The following is a 23,689-nucleotide window of genomic DNA, read 5'->3' as shown; positions in this document are numbered from 1 at the left end:
CCTTGGGGAACTCTGTTTTCAGACATGTCATACCCTCTCTCCCTCACCCTTTACACAGGCTTTGCCTTCTGCCTGGAGCACCGTCTGTCTGCTCGTGTCCATTTGCCTACCCCGTTCCTGTCCACCCTGGGTGTCTCGGTTCCTCCCAGCAGGTTCCTCAGACCCTGAAGTCTGAGCTAGAGCCTCTTCTCCATGATGTCTCCCTGAAGTGCCCATCATAACATTTCATCAGTGGTTGCAATGATCAGCTGACTTGTGTACTTGCCATACTAGATGATTTCTGCCTCCTGAAGCCCTTTAAACTTGACTGAGTGAAGTAAACTTTCTCCACCCTGCAGCATACTTCAGCAGGCTCATGACTCTTCTGTCAGGGTCTCAGCTTTCCTACACCACAGACTCCTCTGAAGCCCAGGATCCCCTCAGATTAATGTTTCTAATAAAGGAAACCAATGTTGTTGAAAGACTATTCTCAAGATATTTCAAAAATTTTGCAATTATGTGGTATTTGTATTGTTTATTGGCACAAGATCTGGTGATAGAGCTAATAAGCACCGTACTTATGATGTAGTCATGAATGTAAGCTGTACTTTGAGATGTCTACACCAATCTAGAGTAAATTATGAATATCCATGGTTTTGTTGGTGGTACAGTCACAGGTACCAGTGGTATTACTGCATTTTGTTGCATTTTATATGAAATGAAATGCTAAATTTAAGTTAGAGTTTAGTTAGTGAAAATAAACATGTAATTTTGGTCCCAAATTAGAAATATGGATTTCTACCCACAGTGACAATGGGCCCATGACCCCGAGTAAGAACCTCTGGCCGTGGGTCAGAATGTATGCTCAGATGAGAATTCCCAAAAAGTAATCAGAACTCCAAGTTTGACTTAGTAGTGTTAGTCTTCTCTCTGCTTCAGCTCAGGCCTGCTTCATCCTGGAAATTGGAAATGGGACAAGAGGCTTGGTTGCCCTGGTCTGTCCTGCATCCCTAATGGACTACTTACTACTGATACACTCTCCAAGGCTCCAGGCAAGGAAAGCATGGTGCTTACACCTTGGATACTGTTTTATGCATTATCAAGATAAATATCACAGAAGAAAAGGGATGCATGTGGCCAGCCATTCTTGACCATCATGTGCACTGAAGTTGAAGGAAAAAATATAACCCTTGAAGAAATGTGTTGGAGCCCACCTCCTGCCTCATAACTGCAGTTCTGAAACTAGCCTGATTTAATGATTCCTCTTATAGCCGTGAACACTAGCTGAGGAAGTAAGGATGGTATAAAGCCCTTAAACCCTCAAAAGCAAAAATAAAATAAGTTGATGACAAAACATCCCCAGGTTGACACATGGTGCATAAGATTGAGGATAAGATTGGGTTAAGAATCAGAAATATTGAATGTTTTCTGGAGCAAGATAGCATTTAAATTTTCTTCTCTCTAAAATACCATTAAAACTAGTGTCATACAGATTTTCTTTTAGATAGACCAACAAGAACAGAAGACAATTACAACAAAATTGTGAAGCTGCAGGGTAGAAGGAAAATTGGGAGCTGAATTAACAACCTAAGGAATCTGAATCCTAAACCAGGAATGGGAGAAAGCTGAGAATAATCTAGATTTACATTGTGAATTTCCCAAAAGGCTGAGGAACTAGGGAAGCATGTGCCTCTGTAACTGGTGGGAGGAGGGAAGGTGGGTGAAAGCAGTTTGAGAAGCAGTTCTATCCTTAAGTATTTTTCTCCCAGGCTGTGCCACTACTATCCAGACCAAAGTCCAGAGACTTTGGAGTAAAACATAGCTGCTAGATTGGGGTTTGGATGCCAGAAACAGCTGAGTGTTGGTACTATTCAAAAAATGAGGGAATTAAGTGATACTACATATTCTGGGTACTTGGTGCCAAAAGCCAGTATTCCCCACTCTGCTTTCAGGACAGTGACAACATTTATCTTCCCAAGACTGAAAGACTTTTCCCTGGAGTATGACCAGCTACAGGGGAAGACCTTAAGATACTGACCTCAGACATCATTCCAGAAAATACAACCCTCCCCCATCACCCTACAGTAAAGTTCAAATTTGGCAAGTCATACCACACTCTTTCCATCAGGATTTTAGCTCCCTGAACAATCCAAGGATCACTGGATATTTGTGGCAAGTCTCTAGCTTGGAAAATGGAGAACAAATAAGACAGAAAAATAGCAACTTAGGGAAATGGAGCCCATGTAGAAAAAGAAAAAAAAATCATGAATATATTTAGAGAGATAGACAAAACTATTTGCAGCCATGAAACAAGAATAAATTGCTATCAATAAGGAACATTTCAAGAACAAAGTAAGCTCTTCAAAATTAAAAACATGGGAGCAGAAGTATAAAAAATGTACGTTATAGAATTTGGAAGACAAATTCGAGGAGTCATTGAGAAAGAAACACACAGAAACTAGGAGTGGAAAGAAGGTCAATGTCCAAAAACAGCTGTTCCACAAGGAGACATCAGAGAAAACAAGGTGACATGGTCCAATAATTCAAGACAAATTTCCGGAACTGAAAGGCATGACTTGCTAGATTGGAAAAGCCTATCTAAAACCCAGAAGAATGGATGGACATAGAGCATGTTGTCATTAGAGTTCTTTGCCCAGTGAAGAAACTTTCCAAGTTTGCAGAGGAGAAAAAAAATAGGAAGCAGGAATTAGAATGGTTATGCATTTTTCAACAGAAATACCAGAAGCAAAATGACGATGTAGCATACCTATAAGTTTCCAAAGGAAAATTATTTCCAAACTGTAATTGTATACCTAGCTAAACTAGGTCAGTAATAATGACATTTTCAAGACATTCAAGGTCTCAAAAACCTTCTCTCTTATACACTACATACCTTTTCAAAGTTGCTTGAGGAGAACTTGCTCCAACTAAGGAAAAGTATGTGACGCAGAATACAAGAGTTAAGACATCAGCATAGGATGGTATAAATTCCAATACCTAGGGAGACAGTAAAGGAAGATCCCTGTCTGAGAGACATCACCAGTTGTAGAGGATACTGGTCCAGATTGGAACAGTGTGACTTGAGAGAGCTGTCATCACAGAGTACCATTACATCATCTTTTTATCTGAGGACAGAATGGCAGGGTAAATCCGGCCCTGATCCTGATCTGTGTACTCCTGTCCTTGCCTTCTGCTGGTGAACTTCCTGCTTGCTACTTCATTCCCTGTTGCTTGGACTAGCTGCCCATTCCATAGGAGTGTTCTGTTTTTTCCACCCTTGGGAGATGGTGGGAGGCCATAGGTAGCGGGGGGTTGGGGGGGTGGACAGAGAGAGAGCTCACGAGCTGTACACCCTCCCTGTGTATATTTACTGTAGACATCCGGTACCCAGCTCACACTATATCCTCCCAGATTGCCAATATTTGGTAAACCCTCTTTCCATGAAACCAACTCATCAAATTTTCAAATGATATACCTAGAAGGTGGGAGGGATGGAGGTAAGAAGGATGGAAGGAGAGAGGAAAGAGGAATGTTACTGTAATATGGAACACAATTTTAAAGCATTCTCTAATTTAAATATTTGAATTTCATTAAAAAGTTTTCAGTTAGTTATGTTTTTATAACTACAGACAAAGGGTCTTAACACTATTTTAATTTCTTGATTAAATGCTGTGCTGGATAATTCAGACGATCAGAAGCTGTGGTAGACATTTGTCTTTTCCTTTCCTATCAGCATTTGAACACCCTTCTTCTTTACCAGGAATCCCATACCATGTGAATGTTAGTGAGAAACAAAACCGCATGGATCCTGAGTGAAGCCGAAAGGAACAAATGTTCCCTCTCCCCATCACCTAAAACCCAGGGTTTTAGACTTCTCACTGTCTTCCCACCCAGCCATGTGCTCTAAAGGAGTGACCTAGACCTGAGGGTGGTTAAGAGACTCCTCACACCACAGTAATGGATCCCAGACCCTCTAGGCCATGGCCTTGGCCACAGTCCCCAGGGCCTAGCTACCCTTGGTTTCTGCTTATCATCTATAATCTCCACTGAGTTCTTGAGCCTTCTTATTGATTCTGTGTTAACCATGACCTTTGGATAAGACCATTTCTGCTAAGTTTCAAAAATTAAAAAGAATATAAAATGCAATTAACTCATCAGTTGTTCTAGTTTGCTTACAGTGGCATCTCTAATTTTTTTTAAAAGATTTTATTTATTTATTTGACAGAGATCACAAGTAGGCAGAGAGGCAGGCAGAGAGGGAGGAAGGGAAGCAGGCTCCCTGCTGAGCAGGGAAACTGATGCAGGGCTGGATCCCAGGACCCTGAAACCATGATCTGAGCCAAAGGCAGAGGCTTTAACCCACTGAGCAACCCAGGCACCCCACATCTCTATATTTTGATCTCCAACTTGGAAATAATTAGTTTGTTGTATATATATATATATATATATATATATATATATATACACATATATATATATATTATGTCTTATTTTTCTACTCCATCTGACAAATTACCACCAACTTTATGACTGAAAAGAACACTAATTTATTCTTATAGTTCTGTAGGCCCTAAGTATAAAAATAGGTTTCAGGGACTAAAATCAAGCTGTCAGTAGGTGTCATTCCTTCTAGTAGCTCTAGGGGATAATCCATTCATTGTCTTTTCCAGCTTTGCCAATAAAGTGACATATTTACAGGTTCTGTGGATCAGTGCTTTGGTGGACCATAATTCTATCTACTGCAACATCCACAATAATTTTATACCATTATCTTTTTCTTTTCACAGTTTGCAAGTATCAGGTGACTTAAAAAAAAAGAATGCTTAACTTCTGAATAATTTGCCTTTTAATCTTTTAATTTGGAAAACCTAAATAAGTACACAACCCATAATTTTCACTTTTTAAAAAAAAATATTTGGGTGATTTAAAAAAATTCCAAAACTCTCTTTGAAAATAAGAAATGAACATTTATCATTTCAAACATTATGTTTATGTAAATGGACACAACTTGACATAGAGTTGGCCAATTAAACATTTATATAGCACTGATTAGGGGGAGTACTCTCTGAAAGTCTGGGCAGAAAGAAAAAAGAAAAAAGGTATTCTTGAGGAATGTATCATTTAGTTGACAAGATCACAAAAGAGGCCATCCCCTCAGTACTGGAGAAAATGGAGCCATTGGAAATTCCAGCCGTGTAAGCAAAGGAGAATGTGCATTCCCACAGGTTTCTCCATCAGCTACTGGGCTGATGTGTATTCTGTCCTCTTACCATTTTAGAGGCTATTCAAATGACTGTAAACAGATATGGCCCTTTGAGGAGTTTAAAACTCCCGAGATTGTAGACTTGATGGAATTTCAGTGGGAGCACTGAGCAAGTACACAAATAAATTACTAAAAACATATATCATAGCATGACCTTGTGAAGATGGTCTATCCTAAGGGGTGTGAGATATTTACCAGAGCATACCAGTAGAGCATAAACCAGACCTGTGGTCTGCTCAGTTATGGGCAGGTCACAGAGAGGATGTATATTTCTTATTGTAGATAGGAAAACTCATATTTCCCAAGTGTTTTCTGTGTCCTACAAGCTTTCTACATGTTTTCTCATGTTATCCATGGCAGTAACTCCTGTTTTAGCAGATGAGGAAATGGGTGTAACTAAGCCCAGTGACTTAGCTAAATGGATCTAGGGCCTAAGTGGCAGAGCTGGGCTTCCAACCCAGGTCGGTTTGAGTCTTTCCAGGATGGCGCCTTATCTCAGACAATGTATGTCTCAAAGGTCACCCAAATTTATAATCTAATTGGTCTTGGAGAAGAAAATACCTCACTTAAAAAAAAAAAAAAGGCACAGGAATAGGAAACATCTTTTCTTTCTATTGTCTTGACTCACTGAGCCCAGAAGGAACTGATCACATTGTCCTGGGGCTACTGTTCTGATTCAAATTCAAGAAACCCCCTGAAAACAGTTAACAAAACCAAAAGACAACTGACAGAATGGGAGAAGATATTTGCAAACGACATATCAGATAAAGGGCTAGTATCCAAAATCTATAAGGAACTTAGCAAACTCAACACCCAAAGAACAAACAATCCAATCAAGAAATGGGCACAGGACATGAACAGACATTTCTGCAAAGAAGACATCCAGATGGCCAACAGACACATGAAAAAGTGCTCCACGTCACTCGGCATCAGGGAAATACAAATCAAAACCACAATGAGATATCACCTCACACCAGTCAGAATGGCTAAAATTAACAAGTCAGGAAATGACAGATGCTGGCGAGGATGTGGAGAAAGGGGAACCCTCCTCCACTGTTGGTGGGAATGCAAGCTGGTGCAACCACTCTGGAAAACAGCATGGAGGTTCCTCAAAATGTTGAAAATAGAACTATGCTATGACCCAGCAATTGCACTACTGGGTATTTACCCTAAAGATACAAACATAGTGATCCGAAGGGGCACGTGTACCCGAATGTTTATAGCAGCAATGTCTACAATAGCCAGACTATGGAAAGAACCTAGATGTCCATCAACAGATGAATGGATAAAGAAGATGTGGTATATATACACAATGGAATACTATGCAGCCATCAAAAGAAATGAAATCATGCCATTTGCGACGACGTGGATGGAACTAGAGCATATCATGCTTAGTGAAATAAGTCAATCGGAGAAAGACAGCTATCATATGATCTCCCTGATATGAGGACATAGAGAAGCAACATGGGGGGGTAGGGGGATAGGAGAAGAGTAAATGAAACAAGATGGGATTGGGAGGGAGACAAACCATAAATGACTCTTAATCTCACAAAACAAACTGGGGGTTGCTGGGGGGAGGTGGGATTGGGAGAGGGGGAGCGGGCTATGGACATTGGGGAGGGGAGGCGAACCATAAGAGACTATGTACTCTGAAAAACAACCTGAGGGTTTTGAAGGGTCAGGGGTGGGAGGTTGGGGGAACAGGTGGTGGGTAATGGGGAGGGCACGTTTTGCATGGAGCACTGGGTGTTGTGCAAAAAGAATGAATACTGTTACACTGAAAAAAATAAATAAAATGGAAAAAAAAAAAAAAAAAGCCTGGCACAAACTAGTGATCAGTAAAAAAAAAAAAAAAAAAAAAAAAAGAAACCCCCTGAATGCCTTTTTCCCTGTGGCAGGCCAGGACATTTAAAGTTCTTGTTTTAGAATGAGGATGGTTTGTATAAGGTTTTTCTCCCTCATTCTTGAGTATTGGAAGCCTTCAAATTCTTGTTAGAACTGTTTTTTTTTTTTAAAGATTTTATTTATTTATTTGACAGACAGAGATCACAAGTAGGCAGAGAGGCAGATAGAGAGAGATGGGGAAGCAGGCTCCTCGCTGAGCAGAGAGCCCCATGCGGGGCCTGATCCCAGGTCCCTGAGACCATGACCTGAGCCGAAGGCAGAGGCTTTAACCCACTGAGCCACCCAGGTGCCCCTAGAACTGGTTCTTGATTTCCCAACTGGATAGTGACCAGAAGAAACACTATCCTCTCTGTGGACCCAGTCCAATGAGTAGATGTCCAGGATAGAATTAATGCCAGTGCTGTGAGGGATTTTAGAGCTTATCCGTGCTAAGCACCTCTGTAACCAAACCAACGTGATTTCATTCCTCTCTGAGTCAGAAACTGTGCCAGGTTGAGTTGTTACACAAAGATTCTATTTGCAGCAAATAAGGAGATCATGGAAAATGAGAATGATTTCCAAATCTGTGACTCCCTGAGCAAGGGTGGATGGGTTCCTTTTATTTAGGGTTAGGATGAATATTTAGATAGAGCAGCCTTGTCATCATATGGAGAGGCAGGCATAAGGTCATGCATGCACCTTAAGGAAACATTCTTGCACACACATAGTATGTTATGTAAATGTGGCTTGTACTCCTCCTTGGGCAGAGATTTTAGCATTACAATGAAGTAAAGGTAATTGTTGGTCATTCTAGAGGTCACTCCACAGTCCATCTGCACAGGCGCAAGTCAGAGGTTAAGCTCAGACTGGTCTGAGTGGTCTGGACCTGCTGGAGTTTCTGTCCTGGCCGTCGCCTTCTCTCCAGGGGCAACTTCACTTTATATCTGCATAAGAGATACTCTAGAGAGAAGAGCTTAAGGAAAAAATGTGGGACCAAGGTCAATGAGTACTAGCAGGTAGGCAATGAAGGTCATGTGTGGGGTCTAGCTGGCGACACTTTGTTTTTAATTGGTGAGGTAACTGGTGATAAGGGATAGCCTGTGATTATCTGTGTGGTTTCGGAGCTGGACACAAAGTCCAGGTCTCCTCTCTTCAGGCCAACAGTTCAAGATACCACATTTCCTCCTGCTTTTTAGGAATGGGAACTGAGAAATTCTTCATTTCTTCTCTCTTTCCTACATCCCTTCTTCCCTTCCCTTCTCCCCTTCCCTTCCCTTCTCTCTTATTTTCCTTTCTTCTTCTTTCTGTTGGGTGCAGAGATGAGGGTGTGAGGGTGTGGGGCTCTGCTTCAAGGCAGAAAGAGGAGAGAAGAACTAGAGGCATATGGTCTGGATATTAGGCATAGAAGCAAAATTCTTTCCCTCAAAAACAAACAAGTAAATAGGACCCTAACCTACCATACTCTGGGTATTTAAGGCAAAGTACTCACCATCAGGTAATTTTTTAAAAATAAGCCATATAATGGCAAAAACTTAGGAAATTAACTACTGATCTTGGGGAAAGAACTGTGCCTGTGAACCTGTTACATGAAGGAATACAAATCACATAGTGACTCATCAGAATGTAAATTCAGAAAACCTACTTCATGTGGCTTTTTTCCCACTGACCTGATACTTCAAGTCTTAAGAAAAATCCAGATTTTCGCTTCTTTTTCCTTCCCTTCCTTTTTAATTTCCTTCCTACTCTTCTTTTTTCTATGAAGTATGGGCTTACTTATTTTTTCTCATTAAGTCACTGTTGTGGGTTAAATTGTATCCCCCTAAAGTATATGTTAAAATCCTAAGCTTTTGTATCAGTGAATATGACCTTACTTGGAAATAGGGTCTCTGCAGGGGTACTCAGATTATAATGACATCATGCTTGCTGAGGCTAGTCCCTAATCCAATGTGTCTGGTGTCCTTATAAGAAGAGAAAGAGACACACAGGAAAAACATAGTGTGATGATGCAGTCTGAGATTAGAGAGATGTGTCTACAGGCCAAGGAACACCAAACATTTCCAGCAACACCAGAAGCTAAAAAGAAAGTACAGGACAAATTCTCCCCTAGAAACTTTAGAGAAAACATGTCCCTACCAATACCTTAATTTTGGACTTCTGGTCTCCAGAACTGTAAGAAAATAAACTTATGTTGTTTTAAGCCACCTAGTTTATGGCAATTTATTACAGTTGCCCTAAGAAAACAATATAGTCACCAAACATTTCCAGAATTCCTGCTATAGCCACTAGCATTGAGTGGGGTATGTGATGGGGAGGAAGGAAAGAAACAGGTGAATATGATACAATTTTTTAGTCTCTAGGAACTCACAGTCAAGCAGCTAAGTTAGGAAACTTTGTCATGTCCCATTCCACCCACAGGTATATCCACTTTTCAGAAGACGCCATCAAGAACAGGTGATACCAATGGTGACATCTTTGTGTTATACTTTCAATGCAGGGCATTGATCCCAGGGAAAATTGTGAGAAGAGGAAATTTGAGTAAGTCTTTAGAATCAAGCAGTAATTTAAGTTGGCTTCAGAGAGCTGAAAGCCAAAATTTGAAATGATTAAAACAATGATGGTGATATTGAGTGCTCTGTTTTGGGTTATTTTGGGGTCAGTGGCCAAGATGAATACAACTGAATAAATCAAACAGAAGAAAGTAGGAAAGTTCTCTCTGATAAACTTCTAGTCAGTATTCAAAAGGAAAATGTGGTGTGGAGATCACTGGCTCTCAAAGACTTGAATATACATACTCTTTGACTTGGAAATTTCCCTTTTACAGATCTGTCCACACTCATGCAGAATGCCTACAATCACGAGGTTATCTGCTGTAGCGAAGTTTGGAATGGGAACTAAATACATATTTTTTAAAATTTATTTATTTATTTTCAGCATAACAGTAATCATTGTTTCTGCACCACACCCAGTGCTCCACGCAATACATGCCCTCTCTATTACCCTCCACCTGGTTCCCCAACCTCCCACGCCCCACCCCTTCAAAACCCTCAGGTTGTTTTTCAGAGTCCATAGTCTCTCATGGTTCATCTCCCCTTCCAATTTCCCTCAACTCCCTTCTCCTCTCCATCTCCCCATGTCCTCCATGTTCTTTGTTATCCTCCACAAATAAGTGAGACCATATGATACTTGACTCTCTCTGCTTGACGTATTTCACTCAGCATAATCTCTTCCAGTCCCATCCATGTTGCTACAAAAGTTGGGTATTCATCCTTTCTGATGGAGGCATAATACTCCATCGTGTATATGGACCACATCTTCTTTAACCATTCGTCCGTTGAAGGGCATCTCGGTTCTTTCCACAGTTTGGCGACCGTGGCCATTGTTGCTATAAACATTGGGGTACAGATGGCTCTTCTTTTCACTACATCTGTATCTTTGGGGTATATACCCAGCAGTGCAATTGCAGGGTCATAGGGAAGCTCTATTTTTAATTTCTTGAGGAATCTCCACACTGTTCTCCAAAGTGGCTGCACCAACTTGCATTCCCACCAACAGTGTAACAGGGTTCCCCTTTCTCCACAACCTCTCCAACACACGTTGTTTCCTGTCTTGCTAATTTTGGCCATTCTAACTGGTGTAAGGTCATATCTCAATGAGGTTTTAATTTGAATCTCCCTGATGGCTAGTGATGATGAGCATTTTTTCATGTGTCTGATAGCCATTTGTATGTCCTCATTGGAGAAGTGTCTGTTCATATCTTCTGCCCATTTTTTGATATGATTATCTGTTTTCTGTGTGTTGAGTTGGAAGAGTTCTTTATAGATCCTGGATATCAACCTTTTGTCTGTACTGTCTTTGCAAATATCTTTTCCCATTCTGTGGGTTGCCTTTTTGTTTTGTTGACTGTTTCCTTTGCTGTGCAGAAGCTTTTGATCTTGATGAAGTCCCAAAAGTTCATTTTCGCTTTTGTTTCCTTGGCCTTTGGAGACATATCTTGAAAGAAGTTGCTGTGGCTGATATCGAAGAGGTTACTGCCTATGTTCTCCTCTAGGATTCTGATGGATTCCTGTCTCACCTTGAGGTCTTTTATCCATTTCAAGTTTATCTTTGTGTACAGTGTAAGAAAATGGTCGAGTTTCATTCTTCTACATATCGCTGTCCAGTTTTCCCAGCACCATTTATTGAAGAGACTGTCTTTTTTCCACTATATATTTTTTCTTGTTTTGTCGAAGATTATTTAACCATAGTTGAGGTTCCATATCTGGGCTCTCCACTCTGTTCCACTGGTCTATGTGTCTGTTTTTATGCCAGTACCACACTGTCTTGGTGATCACAGCTTTGTAGTAAAGCTTGAAATCAGGTAACGTGATGCCGCCAGTTTTGTTTTTGTTTTTCAACATTTCCTTAGCAATTTGGGGTGTCTTCTGGTTCCATACAAATTTTAGGATTATTTGCTCCAGCTCTTTGAAAAATACCAGTGGAATTTTGATCAGAATGGCATTAAAAGTATAGATTGCTCTAGGCAGTATAGACATTTTAACAATGTTTATTCTTCTGATACAAGAGAATGGAATGGTCTTCCATCTTTTTGTGTCTCCTTCAATAGTTCTTTCATGAGTGTTCTGTAGTTCCTTGAGTACAGATCCTTTACCTCTTTGGTTAGCTTTATTCCCAGGTATCTTATGGTTCTTGGTGCTATAGTAAATGGAATTGATTCTCTAATTTGCCTTTCTGTATTTTCATTGTTAGTGTATAAGAAAGCCACTGATTTCTGTACATTGACTTTGTATCCTGCCACGTTACTGAATTGCTGTATGAGTTCTAGTAGTTTGGGGGTGGAGTCTTTGGGGTTTTCCATATAAAGAATCATGTCATCTGAGAAGAGAGAGAGTTTGACTTCTTCATTACCAATTTGGATACCTTTTATTTCTCTTTGTTGTCTGATTGCCATTGCTAGGACTTCTAATACTATGTTGAACAAGAGTGGTGAGAGTGGGCATCCTTGTCATGTTCCTGATCTTAATGGGAAGGCTGCCAGCTTTTTCCCATTGAGGATGATATTTGCTGTGGGTCTTTCATAGATAGATTTTATGAAGTTCAGGAATGTTCTCTCTATCCCTATACTTTGAAGCCTTTTAATCAGAAATGGATGCTGGATTTTGTCAAATGCTTTTTCTGCATCAATTGAGAAGACCATGTGGTTCTTCTCTCTTCTCTTGATTTGTTCTATCACATTGATTGATTTGCGAATGTTGAACCATCCTTGCAACCCAGGGATGAATCCCACCTGGTCATGGTGAATAGTCTTTTTAATATGCTGCTTGATCCTGTTTGCTAGGATCTTGTTGAGAATCTTAGCATCCATATTCATCAGTGATATTGGTCTGAAATTCTCCTTTTTGGTAGGGTCTTTGCCTGGTTTGGGGATCAGGGTAATGCTGGCTTCATAAAAAGAGTCTGGAAGTTTTCCTTCTGCTTCAATTTTTTGGAACAGCTTCAGGAGAATTGGTGTTATTTCTTCTTTGAAAGTTTGGTAGAATTCCCCAGGGAATCTGTCAGGTCCTGGGCTCTTGTTTTGGGGGAGGTTTTTGATCACTGCTTCAATCTTGTTACTAGACATCAGTCTATTCAGGTTGTCAATTTCTTCCTGGTTCAGTTTTGGGAGTTTATAGTTTTCCAGGAATGCATCCATTTCATCTAGGTTGCTTAGCTTATTGGCATATCACTGTTGGTAATAATTCTCTTACACTGTACACAAAGATAAGCTCGAAATGGATAAAAGACCTCAAGGTGAGACAGGAATCCATCAGAATCCTAGAGGAGAACATAGGCAGTAACCTCTTCGATATCAGCCACAGCAACTTCTTTCAAGATATATCTCCAAAGGCCAAGGAAACAAAAGCAAAAATGAACTTTTGGGACTTCATCAAGATCAAAAGCTTCTGCACAGCAAAGGAAACAGTCAACAAAACAAAAAGGCAACCCACGGAATGGGAAAAGATATTTGCAAAGGACAGTACAGAGAAACGGTTGATATCCAGGATCCATAAAGAACTCCTCAAACTCAACACACAAAAAACAGATAATCATATCAAAAAATGGGCAGAAGATATGAACAGACACTTCTCCAATGAGGACATACAAATGGCTATCAGACACATGAAAAAATGCTCATCATCACTAGCCATCAGGGAGTTTCAAATTAAAACCTCATTGAGATATGACCTTACACCAGTTAGAATGGCCAAAATTAGCAAGACAGGAAACAACGTGTGTTGGAGAGGTTGTGGAGAAAGGGGAACCCTGTTACACTGTTGGTGGGAATGCAAGTTGGTGCAGCCACTTTGGAGAACAGTGTGAAGATTCCTCAAGAAATTAAAAATAGAGCTTCCCTATGACCCTGCAATTGCACTGCTGGGTATTTACCCCAAAGATACAGATGTAGTGAAAAGAAGAGCCATCTGTACCCCAATGTTTATAGCAGCAATGGCCACAGTCGCCAAACTGTGGAAAGAACCGAGATGCCCTTCAACGGACGAATGGATAAAGAAGATGTGGTCCATATACACGATGGAGTATTATGCCTCCATCAGAAAGGATGAATACCCAACTTTTGTAGCAACATGGATGGGACTGGAAGAGATTATGCTGAGTGAAATACGTCAAGCAGAGAGAGTCAAGTATCATGTGGTTTCACTTATTTGTGGAGGATAACAAAGAACATGGAGGACATGGAGAGATGGAGAGGAGAAGGGAGTTGAGGGAAATTGGAAGGGGAGATGAACCATGAGAGACTATGGACTCTGAAAAACAACCTGAGGGTTTTGAAGGGGTGGGGCGTGGGAGGTTGGGGAACCAGGTGGAGGGTAATAGAGAGGGCATGTATTGCGTGGAGCACTGGGTGTGGTCCACAAACAATGATTACTGTTAAGCTGAAAATAAATAAATAAATAAACAAATAAATAAATAAATAATAGATAAAAAAAAGAATATTCCCGTCAAACTCTCATTTGCTGAATTTAGGCTGTCACCAACTCATCATTGGTGTTGTCCTTCTTTCCATCCCCTCAGTACACCTCCTGGCTTCTGAGTCAAGCCTGAATAAGTTCTGAATAAATTTTGTTTTTGCAATTGAATTGTAGTTCCGACCATATGGACCTATTCAGACTCTGTAAGAATCCACGTCCAAATGATTTTCTGTCAATTCAGATCAAGATGCAAATCAAATGTAATGGTTGTGCTGAAAATAACTGTTGAGAGAAAAGCATTTCCCAAGTGCAAGTTGCAAATATGACTTAAAGGTGCTCCCTCTTCAAGGCAATAATTTTTCACTGAAAGCATGCCAGGGTCATGCCCTCCCGCTCCATAATGTATTTTGTTTCAGTTCCTTGAGCCAGGAGGGTGCAGTGGAGAAAGGTCCTCTTTTAACAGTGGGCACAGGCGTTTCTTTCTTTTTTTTTTTTTTTCATATTCATTTATTTGACAGAGAGAGATCACAAGTAGGCAGAGAGAGAGGAGGAAGCAGGCTCCCTGTGGAGCAGAGAGCCTGATGCTGGGCTGGATTCCAGGACCCTGAGATCAGGACCTGAGCCAAAGGCAGCGGCTTAATCCACTGAGCCACCCAGGCGCCCCCCCCCCCCAGCCCGCCCCCCCACCCCCCCCACCCCCCCTCCGGCACAGGCCTTTCTGAATAGCAATGCGTCAGTTCTCCAGCGCAACCTCTAGGTGGTATTGCAGCACAAGACAATGTGCTTGGCCCTCTGCCTCCTCCCCTCCCCCTTGCTCTGGGTTGGCAGCACAGGTTGGATTGGCATGCAGGGAAAATAATCATTAAAAATAAATGCAATCAAAAGAAGTAGGTTATTATAGTGGCACATTGGAACTGCTTTAGTTAGAAGTCGGTCGGCCTCCCGTTAGAAATGTCATTTGGGAGGAGTTAACCACGTGGCTGTGGAAATTTGGTAGAGGTTAAAAGTGACATTCTCTAGATCTCAAACTTAGAGCCTATTTAATCCTAAGAAGTCTGATTTCAGATGGTTGAATGGCTTTGAAGTAGCACGCAAAGACACACAGATGGATTTGTTTTTCTTAAGGGAATACCTGTTTTTGTAACCTTGATATGCACTATGACCCTGTGACATACTGTGGTTTTGTTGGTCAAATGAGGGTGTATGTCCTTAGTAGGATCTTAAGATTAAATTCTGAAAAATACTGATGTGCGAGGAGGGAAAATATTAGAAAGTGCAGCTTAGTTACACATTTCGGTTGGTTTCGTAACAACCCCCTCTTCCCACTTTATATGAGGCCAATCCTTTCTCCTACTCCTTCTGACACCGTGGTTTCTTCCACTTTAAAATGAGGCATCACGTTCCATGAACATTATCAACCTGAGTGCGTCAGGATGTTCGGGTTATGGTATGGTAACAAGCAACTCCCCAGTCTGAGGGATTTACTACCACCAAAATCAATTTCCAGCTTGTACAGTGGTATAACCTGGGTGACACATTATCATGGCAATTCTACCATCTTGTACCTGCACCAGGAGAATATGTGCCCTTAGGCTTTCTTTTCTATACTCTGCTCTGGAATGTTCACATCACTTCTGCCCCATTCATCGCTTACAACTAGTTATGTGGATACACTCAACAGCAAGGGAGTGGGGGAAGTACTAGGTCAGCATCTCAGCCTCCAGCCTATGTCCCTTCCAGCTCTGTATTTTCCGATTCTGTAATTCTGTTGGGATGTTAGCTCATTTATACCTTAGTGCCCTCAACCGTTGATACCAAGTGCATGTTAATTCCTCAAAAACTAAATTTAATTGAATACCTTGATGACCTCCCAACCTCCCATCAAGGTAATTAAGGCCATGGAATCTTTTAAGAACCCTATTCCACTTTTCTAGGCAAAATTAATTGCTGCTTTTCTGTGCTTTTGTGGCACTTTATTCATGCTGGTTGTTTTGCATTTGCCACAGTCCATTTTGTTGCTATTCTATCTCTTCTGATAGAATACAGACTCCTTTTTCTTTTTAAGGTTTTTTATTTATTTATTTGAGAAAGAGTGATCAAGAGAGAGAGAGCATGAGTAGGGTGGAGAGGAGGAGCAGAGGGAGAGAGAGAAGCAGGCTACCTGCTGAGCAGGGCGCTGGATGTGGGGTTCGATACCTGGACTCTCGGATCATGACCTGAGCTCAAGGCAGGCGATCGACCGACTGAGCTACCCAGGCACTCCTAGAATATAATCTCCTTGATGGCAGGCACTCATTTTTGTTTTTAAAGATTTATTTATTTATTTGTCTGTATGTGTGTGTTAGAGAGAGAGAAAGAGAGTGAGCAGAAGTAGAAGGGGCAGAGGGAGAAGGACAGAGAATCTCAACTAGATTCCACGCTAAACATGGAACTGGACATGGGGCTTGATCTCAAGACCCTGAGATCATGGCCCGAGCTGAAACCGAGTTGGACACTTACCCAACTGTGCCACCCAGATGCCCCCAAAGGCACTCATTTGTATCCAACTTTGTATTGCTGATGTCTGAAAAGACACACACACACACACAAAAGATAAATAAATTAATCTATGAAAAAGAATGATAAAAATAATATTTTTGAGCTCTATGTACTCAAAATAAGTTTTCAATATATGGAATGTGCATCGGTACCTCATCTCTTTCAATTCCTATAATAATTCTATAATGTAGATAGATGAGGAAACTGCATTTTAAAATTTATTTTTATTTTTTTCTTAAAGAGTTTATATATTTATTTATTATTTATTTATTTATTTATTTATTTGATAGAGAGAGGGTAGGAGAGCTTGAGCAGGGAGACCAGCAGGCAGGGGGAGAAACAGCCACCCCGCTGAACAGGGAGCTTGACTGAGGACTTGATCCCAGAACCCTGGGATCATGACTGAGCCAAAGGCAGACACTTAGCCAACTGACCACCCAGGCACCCTGAGGAAACTACATTTGATAGTAGTCAAATTACTTTCCCAAGTTTATGAGGTAGAAAATGCTAAAGCTGAGATTCAAGTAAAGATCTCTTTGATCACAGTCTAGTACTTCTCAAGCGTTACACTATACTCACTTAATCTCCTGATTTGTACATTTTAATATAAAAATAATTTAAAAAACATAATTATGATAGATTGAAATGTTCACCCTGCAAAGTGGTGTGCATTTGAAGTAAATCCTCCCACCCCTGGCCGGAGATCTGGATTCTGTTTCCATCTCAAGGAAGCCTGTTCCAGAGAGCTCACCCCCACAGAGCTCTGGTGGGTTGTCTACTGATGTCCCAGCAATCACAGGCATTGACCCCTCCAGCTTGTCAATTTTAGACCTCCCTTGGTGGCAAACTCATGCCAAAGACTTCTTCCCTTCAACCCTGGCTCCACGTGATTTCCATCAAGCCCTCCATTCTTCAGAGGCTTCTTCAAGGGCAGACCCTGTGGCCAACCTTGTAGAGCCTGGTAACCTCTCACTTCTCAGCCCTGATGCCCTGGCACTTCTAGAGAAACAAGTCTGGAAGAGGAATGACTTCCTCAGGTAGAAGGAAACAAAGTGTTCTTTTCCAAAACAAACAGTTGCTGATAAGCATGATTTGGCATCCTCTCTCCCTTTCTGGAGCAGCAAAGACCAATCAAAGGAGCTGCCTATGCATCAGCAGCACCCAAATCCTACAACCTTGGAGGAGGGCCATTCACAGCAAACCCACATGCAGCTCTTCTGGGGTCTCCCAACTCTGCATAGTGAGTCCTTGTTCTCTGCTCAATGTCTCAGATAATTGTTCCTCCATCTTTATTTTCAATAGAATCTCAAATGCCTCCACAGAACAGGAATCCCCAGTAGTTCCCCACATACTTCCTCCATCCTTGCCTGAGAACAAGCCTCAATGCCTGCCTCAAACCTAGGGCCAACCTATCCCTCAGGTCCAGCCCCAGGTGCACTTTCAATCCCCACTCCCAATCCTGCCATCTGGTCCTCTACCCCACATCAAGATCTGTGGAGACCTCAGAATGAATCTGAGAGTCTCATGTCAAATGACATGCAACATCTGGAATGGAAAGTGTTGTAGAAGGAGCAGGAACGTGTGTTCCTGGGATCCAAAGATCCCAGGAGGACTTTTGTCCTTTAGCTCCTAACCATTCTCTGAACTCCTGGGCCTCCCAGGCCCATGCTGCAATCTCTATCCCTCCTAGACAGTTTTCTATCAGTGATGAGTTTCGGAAAAAACTGGAGAGTCACATTCAAAAGAGGCTCATCCAACACCAATGGGGCCTACCCCACAGGATCACTGAGTCTCTAACACTGCTGATGCGTCCAAGTACTCTTCCACAGCTACCTGAGTCACAGCGTTATCATGGACGCTCATGGATCTCTAAGAGACAGAGCAAATTGAGTGACTATTAAAGTATTTATGAGGAGGACTCAGAAATGCTTCAGCTAGATAACAATGACCTGGCAAAGTACAAAGATGACCTGGAGAAGCATAACAATGACCTGGATAAGTACAGTGATTATGTGGAGAAGGACAATGATGATCTGGAGAAGGAAAATGATTACCTGGAGAAGGATCAGGGACACAACCCAGAGAATGGCCCCCAAAAATCTGTTGAGTGACCCAAAGAGCTCGTTAGAAATGAAATGGGGTATGATTCTGAGAAAGAACCTAGGAGCCCTTCAGAGAAAATCTCCAATGTGTCTGTGGATACCATAGGTCAGAGACGACTTGAAAATGTCCTGAAAATACACTTGTGCAAAAAGCCTGAGAAGTCACTGAGGGTCAGTTTTCTGGTACTGTGCATAATTCATGGCATACAATGAAGCAGAGATCACTTCTTTCTGAGAAATCCCTGACTGAAATAAAACAGGGAAGTTTGCCACCATCAGAGGTTGAGGACTTCTCCCTGAATACCTTCCAGGAGCTTCCCTTTGTTGAACCTAGTACAGCACAGATGCTGGAAGCCCATATTAAAAGGTTTCATTGGAGGATGTTATGGGGCCTTCCCTCCAGGGTCCTTGAATCCATAGAGATCTTTAAATTTAGAAAGGCCACATCCCCTTGTAGCCTTTCCTGTTCAGCCAACCCAATTCCTGCAGCAAATTCTAAAGCTGGGGGCTTTACTCCTTTAGGGGAAGCTTGAACTCTCTTCATGGAGACAAAGCAGGAACAGCAAATTCAGCCCCCATTCCAGATGGTCCTCGCCCTGCCACCTCAACTGTGGGCAAGGAAGAACAGAGAATCATCCTCTATTATAAACCATCAGTTTGGAGAGGATGTCCGGAAAACTAAGGATGGCAGACAGACTCTTACACCTGTCAAACGCATCACTATAAGCAACAGGCAGTCCTCAGAGCTTCCTGTAAGGCAAGCTGGGCCAGACATGAGCCAAAGGATAAAAGTGCAAATTCTAGTGGTAGAAGAGGAGGGCAACAAGGCAAAAAGATGAAGAATCCAGAACTTCTTGTTGTGCCCACAGTGTCCAGGAAGATATCCGGGGCCAAGGAACTTGATGCAGGTCAACCACAATCTAGAATTTTGACAACCAGCAAGCCAGTAAGGTCCCAATTTATAAAGCAGAATGAGCATCAAGTCAGAACTCCCATCCCACCAAACATACAAATTCCACAAGATCCTAAATCATTGACAACTCTTGCATGGGTTAAAGCTTATGCTGGAGAAGAGGGAGCATAGCTGGGTCCAAGCCCAATGCACTGGCCTAACCCCTCCCTCAAATTGTTTGACTTTTAAGGCCTCACTGATTCATGCCCAGGATGTCTCCCCCAGGGACATGAGAGCTTCACAGGTGCAGCATGTGCATCCAGAGGACACAGTAATTTACCATAGAACAACAACAGGAGCCCTGGGTCCCTAAGCATATCATAAGGAAGTGCCAGAATAAGAATCCCCCACCTGCTGCAAAGACCATGAGGCCTCCGGGTTCCAAGGCACAAGAGCATGGTGGAGGGGATGCAGGACTGGGAACAAACCAACTGAGAACGAACAGGTTCCCTACTGAAGATGGGGCATCGAAGAGGAGGTTCCCTACTCAGGACGTGGGATGGAAAGTAAAGCTGGGAATCCAGCCTTCCCAGACCTATCACAGAAGGGTCAGCTGCCTCCTGAAAGCCTTTCACAGAAGGGTCAGCCTCCTTCTGAAAGCCTTTTCATTAAAAAAATGAAGCATGGGGGCTCCTGGGTGGCTCAGTGGGTTAAGCCGCTGCCTTCGGCTCAGGTCATGGTCTCAGGGTCCTGGGATCGAGTCCCGGATCGGGCTCTCTGCTCCGCAGGGAGCCTGCTTCCCCCTCTCTCTCTGTCTGCTGCTCTACTTGTGATCTCTCTCTCTCTGTTAAAAAAAAAAAAAAAAAAAAAAAAAAAACAAGAAAAAAAAATGAAGCATGTTTTTGCAATGGTTTACTCCTGGGATAAAATGCAAAAGGCAAGGAAACTCCCAGGAGAAGTGCAGTCTCCTATCTGTGGGAAAGCAGAGGCCTATTAAAGGTAGAGCTGCCTTTACTGGGATGACCGAAGCTCAGAAAATCATGACAGCTTTTGGGAAGTTCCAAGAAGAGAAAATAAGGCATCGGCATGCAATAGGCAGCACCTGCCCTCAACAGCCCTTTCCCTCCCCAACCAAGTTGGGGAAAACTCAGCAGAAAGCACAAGTGCAGGCACAGGCACAGCCTGTCCCAGGGTACCCTTTCTTTCTTTTTTTTTAAAGATTTTATTTATTTATTTGACAGACTGAGATCACAAGTAGGCAGAGAGGCAGGCAGAGAGAGAGGGGGAGAAGCAGTCTCCCTGCTGAGCAGAGAGCCCAATGTGGGGCTTGATCCCAGGAATCTGAGATCATGACCTGAGCGGAAGGCAGAGGCTTAACCCACTGAGCCACCAAGGTGCCCCCCAGGCTACCCTTTCAACTACAGGGTTCCCGCCCATAAGGAGACAAATACCAGGTCCTGCCAGCAAGAAGCTCTCTTTGCTGGCCAAGGCCTTACTGGAAGTAACAGACAGCTCAGACACAAGGACAGACAGCCCCAGAAAGTTGTGGCATTTAAGGACCAGCTACCACATCAGAAATATCCCCTCTCCATGCCCCTCAGGGAGCCTGTACCCCACCCAAATGCCATCTGTGGGTATCAAGCTATGCAGTGGCCTGCGGCCACTCTCACGACTCCTGAAGGCACTGTGTGCAGAGATGTGTGTCTACTATTTAGAAGGAACACCCTTCTTCAGAATTTCCAGTAAGAGGGGTTTTTTTTTTGGTGGGGGTAATTTCCTACCCCAAAATAATGCCTTGTGAGGAATAAATATTTCTCTAATAAACATGTTGTCTGTTCTGTGTACTGTCTTGGGAGCATGGGTTTTGGGCAAATCAGTTCAGCTGTTACTGATTGCTTCCTTCGGCTTCTAAAAGGTGACCAATCTCCTGGACCTCTTGGGAAATATGTATCATATGCCCCCCAAAGCCCCCAAAAGCCATTCTCTCTCTGATGGGCTCTCTCTCCTGTCCCATGGCTTAGCCTAACTGAAAATGTATAGTAGCTCACACCTCTCCCCTCATTGAATGTTTTACACCCTTTACAGCAAGTCTTCTATATCTGAGGAGGATCAAAGATAGGTATAGTTTTCAGAAAATAATGATTAAGACACTGTTGTTTCTTCACTGTTATTGTGTTACAGTAGCTTAATCATTACTTAGAAGTCAGTGATCAGAGGATCCCACAGGTGGATGAACTCTGAATGGGAGTGATTTCTGGGGGTGGGGTGTTTTTCGGGTTGATCTTGGGCTGGTTGGGGTAGCATCAAAGAATACCCTAGATGCTGCTGAAGAACCTGTACTGTGAGTCATGTTAAACTTGACACTGAGGCTTCCCACTGGAAGTGATTCCCTTCCCTGGATGTTTCTTCAGGCTGCTGGACTGAGGATGTTTTTTTGCAGAACAAAAGCATCACTTGGCTGTTAGTGGTAGGAATGTTGACAAGGCAGCTACCACCTTCCAGGATAAGACACCTTTGAAGAAATGAAAAGGTGAAAGAGGGACCATGCTGGTAGAACAAAAGTTTGTCTAATCATCCCCTTCTCAGAACCCTGTCCCACTCCCCTCCTTCCTCAGTCTGATCCAGGCACCACGACTTTGAGGCAGACTGGAATCTGGCACAGCCTACTGATGCCTTAGACCAAAAAGGCATGGTTCTGTTCCTTGAGTATGCAAGCAATACCTGCAGGCTGTCAGGCATGGCATCCCCTTTGGGGGAAGTTGATCTTGGTGCCTGCCTTCCATCCACACTTGATGACAATATACAAGATACTGCCTTTACTATGGCTAGGATGGCGGTATGCCACCTTCAATATTCACGGCCTTAGTGGAGCCATGGTAGCTCCTCCCCAGAAGACGTGCAACTTATGAACCAGAGGTGAGTTCTAGACTGTGTACCAGGATACAGATGTTTGGGGGCTTATCATGGAACACCATGGAATGCTTTTTTTTTGGGGGGGTGGGCATGACGGCACACGTTCCCAAACTTAAAACAGGGCTCTGAGGGAAGGCAACTCCACCTCAGACTGGGACTCAAAATGGGGTCAGTGTGCTAGAGAACACCTGAGGTAGTCTTCTGGACAGTCTCAGGACTTCTCAGTGCTAAAACAAAAAACCAGATGTCCATGACCTCTCTCACTACCACACTGGTAGCTTCTTGTCCAGGTTATCATTGACCCTACACTATTTGAATGTTGGGGTCACAGAAAGAGTGCAGATTTGATGCTGTGGAGGCCCTGAGGGGGACAATAGGTGGGAAGGGGCCAAAGGCAGGAAGCCTGAAGAGGTGAGAAGGAGGTGCAGGAGGCTCTAAATCTATGCGGACAGACCAGCCAGTAACCCAGCCTGTCGGTTCCTACATAACCTCATTTTGGAGTCCATTATGGCCAATCCAGTGTACTTTGTGCCACCCTGTAGAGCTTATGACCAGGAATACTTCTGCCATCAGGAATACTATAGTCTGACATTCTGTCCCTCTGCCTCATGCCCCTGTCCTTCCATCTTATATGTCCCTGTTATTTTTTCTACTTCACATCATCCGCTTTCCACTTCTTGCCTATCCAGCAAGGCCTTGGTCTTCCTTTCCTCACTCTCCAAGGTAGAACTGATGGCTTGTCGGGTAACCAACATGTAAAAAGCACCAGTGCAGCATAGGAAATAGAGTATATGGTACTGTAACAGCATTATCTGGTGACATGTGATAGCTGCAGTTGCGGTGAGCACATGACAGCATAGAGTTGCACGCCTGACACTCATGTGATATTGCACCAGCCATTCTTCAGTTAAAAACATAAAACAACCCAGGGATGAATCCCACCTGATCATGGTGGATAATGTTTTTAATGTGCTGCTGGATCCTGTTTGCTAGGATCTTGTTGAGAATCTTTGCATCCATATTCATCAGTGATATTGGTCTGAAATTCTCCTTTTTGGTAGGGTCTTTGCCTGGTTTGGGGATCAGGGTAATGCTGGCTTCATAAAAAGAGTCTGGAAGTTTTCCTTCTGCTTCAATTTTTTGGAACAGCTTC

Source organism: Meles meles, chromosome 11, assembly GCF_922984935.1.
Source record: "Meles meles chromosome 11, mMelMel3.1 paternal haplotype, whole genome shotgun sequence".
Lineage (NCBI taxonomy): Eukaryota > Metazoa > Chordata > Mammalia > Carnivora > Mustelidae > Meles > Meles meles.
Note: the sequence above shows the minus strand (reverse complement) of the source record.